This window comes from Callorhinchus milii, unplaced genomic scaffold (assembly GCF_018977255.1).
Source record: "Callorhinchus milii isolate IMCB2004 unplaced genomic scaffold, IMCB_Cmil_1.0 Scaffold1, whole genome shotgun sequence".
NCBI lineage: Eukaryota > Metazoa > Chordata > Chondrichthyes > Chimaeriformes > Callorhinchidae > Callorhinchus > Callorhinchus milii.
Genome location: NW_024704742.1, coordinates 5,038,172 through 5,045,409, shown reverse-complemented (window position 1 = coordinate 5,045,409; position 7,238 = coordinate 5,038,172). Strand labels below are relative to the sequence as shown.

General features: G+C 41.0%; 1 long non-coding RNA gene across 1 annotated transcript; it reads left to right on the top strand.

Annotated features, from left to right (window-relative positions):
- The first annotated feature begins 279 nt into the window (after nucleotides 1-279).
- Nucleotides 280-6,207, top strand: LOC103182139. Its single transcript, XR_488287.2, has 3 exons — nucleotides 280-375; nucleotides 3,202-3,253; nucleotides 5,973-6,207. It is a non-coding gene; the product is annotated as an uncharacterized LOC103182139 (long non-coding RNA).
- The last annotated feature ends 1,031 nt before the right edge of the window (nucleotides 6,208-7,238 follow it).

The window sequence follows — 7,238 nt, the reverse complement described above, 5'->3', positions numbered from 1 at the left end:
TCTGTGTGTGTGTGTGTGTGTGTGTGTGTATATGTTTAAAAAAATGTCCTTTTAATCTTTTCTCTTTCTCCAAATGGAGGCAAAGGGATCTAAGGAGTAGGAATGAGATATAGACTGGATTGGGAGCCGGAAGAGAATATCGATTAGGGGAAAACTGCAATTGGGAACAGAAAACTGTGATGTGTCATATGTTCCTGTATCCTGTCAGGTGTAAAGTATTTCTGTAAGGCACTGAAAGAAAAAAAAAGAAGTTGCAGCAATGTTCTTGAGGCTCTTGCATCTATTTGGAAATTGTATTCTCTCAACACTCTCTCCCTAGGCTGCTGGAGTGAAAGATCTTCTTATCCACATTGGGCAGCAATGAGAAGAACAGAGGTAAGCACTTCCTTTAAATGTTATACACTTATATTATAATAATGCTGCTTAAACTCCCTGGAGTCTGCACGAGCTACTTCAAGAGGAATAAAAGCCCGCACATATAACTTTACCAAGTGAAATGAATGGGCATTAGTCTTCTTTGCAAAAGTCAGAGCAATGCCAAAGTGTTCAATTAAGGATCAGGTGACACCACTAAATGCACCAAATGCATTTTGCCAGCCCCATCTGTTCAGACCTTTCTTATTGTGACAATTCTGCTCACGAGATGTGAAATATAAATATGCTCTTACATAATAGAACAACCTGTTAAAACACGAAAGACGATTCCTATCCCGTAAAAAGCTATCAAACCTGAAAGAATAAGTCCATCGCATAAATCATTCACTCTTAAACAGTACTTTGTGTAATGGAAAGATTTTAAATAGCAACATGAGTTGTGAACTAACATACTCTCTTGGTTCCTCTGAGGTTTTCTTTATGAAAATCTCTTTTTAAGTGCAATGCCTAGTTATCTTCCCGAAATGAATGGGTAACCGGAAAACGTTGTCAAAAAGATAAGCCAAATCCAAGCAGCTTGAATTGAACCAGATTCGATTCATTTCGGTTTAATTGAGTAATGTAGCCGAATGGTCAATATTTATCTTGCATATCGCCAGACTTGGGGATCAAACCTGTAATGTGCCAGTCTGTATTTTGTAGTATCTGTAAATTGAGCAGCACCTTCACCCATTATTGAGGGAGACCTAAGTAAAAGTAGACATTCAAGATGTATGGTACATTGCGTGCGTTGCAAACACAGCCAATCACGAGCGTGAAACTTGAGCAGTTTATAACCGTTACTTATAGCCTTGACTGTAAGGGTGAGGATGCTCTTATTTTATACCCTCAGGCCCCCAATTTCTATAATAAACAGAATAAATATCAGCAATGACTGGGTATCGCTTTTCACGATAGCCACATAACTCTCAGGTTCCACAGGTTCAATGAATCAGGGGGTTATATGGATCCTTGTGCAGAGGATTATTTCTGTACAGGTTCAAGCCATCATTTCTCAGTCGATGGGCCAGTTAGCACCAGGTACACGTTCGATAGTGTGGTGACCTATTTGCCGCACTTCACTGTGTGGGTGCAGAACGGATAGTATCATTCAATGGTAAATGACTGAATGGGGTATTGAAATAAAAAATAATGTTGACATGTTATTAATAATAATGCTTAAATTTAATCTCCTGTAGCCAATCCCTTAATTCTGCAAACATGTGACAGTCACCCACCTCCAAACACCAGTGGTGGCTGAGCTGTCAGCATTTATCTCCCCATACTCTGAAACTACAGTATCTCCTAAAATCCCTCTGCCTCATTTTTCTTCAAAACTCTTCTTTTTTTTTAAAAAAACTACCTCTTTCACCATATCTTCAGTCACCTTCCCCTTACTTCCCTTCCGCACTTTCTCCCACCTTGCTGTGTGGCACACTTGTACAGTGCCTTTCACATCGGGAGGACGTCCCAAGTTTATGTACAAGATAAGTGCAAGCTGAAAGCTGTTGTTAAACACTGAAGAGGCATGCAGCTAATAATAATAATAATAATCATCCTTGTATTTGATGTAGCACCTTATCACATCTTCGAGCCATCTCTAAAGTGCTTCACATCTCTAAAGTGCTACTGTAGAGTGAATTGACTGCGAATTTTGTGGGCGAAACTTTTAATTATCCAAATAGTGGATCAGATCCAACACACAAATACGCTTCTCCCCTTCAAGGTTATATAAAAGCATTGCAATCTTGGGCAGAGCTGTGTCACAACAAAGATCCTATCGTTTGGGCTGAAGTCCAGAAACTGCTGCTGTGCTCCACAAACGAGTGAGTGTTGCTTCCTCGTTCTGTCTGGGAACACGGGCACTTACCTCCCTGTGCGATCCTCTCAGGATCAGTCTGGGAAAAGAAGTGGCAAAAGGAATTCAAAAGACTTCCAGCAACAGCTGTGCTTTATCCAGATTAGCTGGGCATTTTTTTTTGGAGGGGGTGGGCGTGTGGTGTGGAGGGAGAGAGACTTCATCTGCGCAAGACCATTCTATCACAGCTGCTATTTGGATAGTGCACTGTATAGCACAGCACCAACATCGCACAGCACACTTTCTCTCTCTAGTGATAGAAATATGCAACTGCACGAGTAAACATAGGGCTACTGTATTTGTCAGTAGAAGGGGCTGATGAGAGATGGGTTGGGTTCCTGTTTAGTCCTGTCAGATTAACTGCCTTCTATTTTCCCAAATAAACCTCCGAGCCAACAAATGCCAAGCAAACCATTATTATGCAATGATAATATTATTAATCCCAATAATAAATAATTATTGAGGCTAGTATCATGTCATGTATGATAGTTTGGGAATCGCATAGGGTTACATAGAGTGATATGGCATGGAAACAGGCTAACTAGTCCATGCTGGTGTTTATACTTCATACGAGCGTCCATCCCTCCTAATCCCCTCTCCAATCCCCCTCTCTTATTGCCTTTTCTCTCATGTGCACATCAAGTTTCATCTTAAATACATTGATGTTCTTTGCTTCAACCACAACTCTTGGCACCGAGTTCCACATTCTCACCACCCTCTATGCAAAGACGTTCCTCCTAAACTCCATTTTGGATCTGCTACTGACCATCTGATATTCACTGCCCCCCTCACTTTGAACTCACCAGCCTATTAACGTCCACCTTATTAAATCCTTTTTGCATATTTATAGATGACTGCAGAAGAAATGTATTTTATTTTAATAAGTGGGAGTTATTGCAAACTGATCCAAACCCTTCTGCTTCCCCTAGACGTGCTCAGTGTCCTGCCTGCCGCAGTGACAGCTCAAGGGATAACTAAATGGTAAGTAAATATCAAGTAGCTAAATAAAAAGGGCATATGATCTGCTTCTTGAGAATCCCGCTCTCCCCTGGATGCCTCTCTTGTGACTCTGACATTCCTGTTTTCCTAGCACTCCCATTTGCTTGGCACAAACACATTCGGTTGACACCAGAGAGACAGACAATTCAGCCAAAATTTTTCATCTGACATCTTGTAAGAAAAATGCATGATACAGGTCCAAAAATGCTTGTAAAGTATTGATGCACTAAAATATAAATCTCACAGTATTGCGATGGTAACACTATCTTTGTTGAAGCACAAAAGGACTCTTATTTATCACTACATTTTATTATTATTAAATTTTGAATTGATTTGATGAACTCGTAGAGAGCAGAGTTGGAGCATTAGGATAAGACTTCCTTTGTACACAGATGAATGGCCTTAAAATGTCTTAAAGTGCTTCGCAGTTAATTGCTGTTGGGTATAGTGCCTGTATATTTGCAGGGAAGCATGCCAGCCAATTTGTGTACAGCAAGGTAACGCAAACAGCGATGAGATGAATGATTGATTTATCTGGAGGATTGTTGGCCAGGATGCCAAAGGAAATGTTCTCGTTTGCCGCCAGATGTAGGATTTGAGCCCAGAACCTTCTAATCCAGAGGGGAGAGTGCGTCCAACTGAACAAATTTAGAGATGAATACTTTAAAAAATCAGAAAAAATATTTTTAAAAATCTTGGAACAGAATAATTACTATTTTAGTAAACAGCACCTAACGAACCCCAATGAGTAAACGTTTCTTTCAGATTGCTTTTCTTAGCTCTGTGGTGATGTTGCATTTCATTAGTCCTTTATGCCATAGAATCTGGAGTTATAATGGATTACATAAGCGTTATCAGGTTAAATTGTAGATTACAGTATCATCAGTTCATCATCTTATTGATAAACAATAGATGAACACAAGTTGTTTAGAACACAATCACACTCCAAAAGGTGGATAACTATCTTGAAGCCGCAGCATCTAGTAATATAATAATAATAATCCTTGCATTTGATATAGCGCTTTTCACGTCGGGAGGACGTCCCAAAGCGCTTCACAGATCACACTGTAAAGTGAATTGACTGTATACTTGTGGGCGAACGCGGCAGCCAATTGCACACAGCAATGTCCCACAAACAGTCGTAGATTGAAAATGACCAATTTATTATTGTTTTTTTTTTGGAGGGATTATTATTAGTAATATGGATAGCAGTGACTTTTCACTAAATAAATTCATTAACTTGTGACAGAGGGAAATGTGCTATTGATCCTGTGTGCCTAGTTGTGGAAGGAGGTAATAAGGTCTCTATAAAGCTGGATATATGGTCACGGAATCGATTGGAACCAAAATATTTCATGATAACGAGACTGATAATGGCATTGATTTCCAGTCAGTACAATGAAAATCATTCGTATTCACAGACCCTTCATTGTGGGATGAGGGAATCCAATAACCACTTTAAAATTCCCGTAGGTATTTGAACTCTGGATTGGGCATTCTTCATATGTGAGCCCAGTTAGTGAGTGTGAATAGGCTAAGCAACCTTTTTGGTTAGCCAACAAAATAAATGTTCCTTGATTGAATATTTCTTGATTTATGGCATAAATCTGTGCTATTTTGTTATATCGATGATTATTTTGTTGGATAACCAAAAAGGTTACAAAATTGCACCTCGTCCGATACTGCAAATTTAGCTTACAACAATAATCCTTGCATTTGATATAGCGCCTCATCACGTCTTCGAGACGTCTCAAAGCGCTTCACAGAATATACTGTAAAGTGAATTGACTGTATGTTTTATGGGCGAAACCCGGCAGCCAATTGCGCACAGCAGCGTCCCACAAACAGTCGTGGATTGAGTGACCAAATTATTATTGTTATTTTTTGAAGGGTTATTACTCACAGAAAAGCGATCCGCCAATCGACTAACAACCAGGTTCCTACTTACTGCTGTGTAAACAGGGACGGTGTAGAGTAAGGAAACCTGCCCAAGGTTTCGCCCTGCCCGGAAATCAAACCCAGGTCCTCTCGCTTGCGATGACAAGTGCTCTAACCACGAAGCTTCAAAATGCAGATTTTCAACACAAAGGGACGGGACAACTAAATGCTATGTTCGTTTCGCTTTCTTATTTGGGAAGATTGCAAAAAAAAAAAGGCAAAACAGTAAGCGAAACAGAGAGTAAAACAAAGATGTGAATTTTGATGTGCATTCTAACGCTTCAGGATTTTTCACTCTGTCTCATTCTCTATTTCATTCCGTTTTATTCTCTGTTTCGTTCTCTGTTTAATTCTTTGTTTAATTCAAAACAGAGTAAAATGGGGATTGAGACCAGTGAGTTAAAACAGAGAACAGACACAGAGGTTCAGAACAAAACAGAGCAGATCAGAGAGCAAGAGAAAAGGAGAGTTAAACAAAGAGTGGAACAAAAAGAAAAGTCAGAGCTTTTGGAAGCCTATATTATACAATCTTTTGTGATTACTATAGAGAAGACATGCCTATGAGCAGAATAACTGCTACACAACTGGAACTCTGCAATATGGATCATTGTGCAAATACAACGCAGAGTCGAAGTTTGCATTGCCACATCCCCTTAAATAGCAATTTTCATCCGTTCAACCAGGAAAGCTGGTACAGGGAGAATTGGCAGTAATGTGTTGGGAAATGATACCCTCTATCCTCTTCATGTTTGTCTCCTTACAGGTAACTCAAGGTACATTGCCCCAAAGGATAGAGGCACCAACATTTTGGTTTGGTGAAGGGAGAAAGGGTGAAAAATACATTTGAAAACAAAAAGCATCAGTTATCATCATCTAATGGATAACCTATTTTTCTGATTCATTTTATATCTAAGACGCTCTGGGTAAAGAAAGGCATCCAGGTGTTTAAAACTGCTAATTACAATTCTGATGCTATGCTCGCCTGGCTCCCCATCCCCTAGAGGATGGGGTCCAAAATCCTCGTCCTCGCCTTCAAAGCCCCCCATGGCCTTGCTCCTCCCTACCTCTGTGAACTGCTAACCCCATATCGACCTGTTCACTCCCTCTTCTATTGGAGAGAACTGAAGACAGAGCCTTGAGGAACACGGCATGAGATTGTGCGGGAGCTGGAAGAGACACTGTTGGCGGAGACAAATTGGAGACGGGGCTGAGAGATAAGACCTAAACTGTTCAAGGACAGAACCTTGAAGATTGAGGTGAGAGGAGAGGCGGTGGAGGAGGATAGAGTGGTCCATGGTATCGAAGGCAGCAAAGAGGATGAGGAGGGAAGAGGAGGCCCTGGTTACAGATGGACAGGATGTCATTTGTGACCTTGACCAGAGCAGTTTCCATGCTGTGAGCAGTGCAAACACCCGAGTGGAGGGGCTCATTAAGGGAGTGGTAGGAGCGAAGCTGGGAAACAACGACTCTTTCAAGGACCTTGGAAAGAAAGGGGAGGTTGGAGATGGGCTGGCAGTTAAAAAGCAGGGGTGGGTCCAGGGAAGGTTTTTTCAGGACGTGGGTGATTATAGCTGTTTTTAGGGGATTCGAAACGGTGCCCGATTAGAGGGAGAGATTGATGGTGTCGGAGAGTAGAGGGGCGAGGAGGTGGAGCTGGGAGGTAAGGAGAGGGGTGGGTCTGGGGTCAAGGGAACAGGTGGTGTGTTTCATGTTGGATATGGTGGTGTCAAGAGAGGAGGGGGAGACGGGTTCGAAGATGTGGAGGGAGGGAGATGGGGAGGGAGTGGAAGTTGAACGGATACCCTCAAAATCTGACTGGTTAGTTTGATAGCTAAAAGGGTGTTTTTTTGCTGCAGATTGATAACAAATGCTCAACGATAAAAAGCTTTTCTTACAACATGCATCCGAAAATTGTTGTACACAGATCGTCTATTTAAATATTTCTACGATTCTTTTTAAAGAAATCATTAATAATAATAATAATAATAGGGGGATTTAGCCATTAAAACAGATTGATTCTTCACATCGC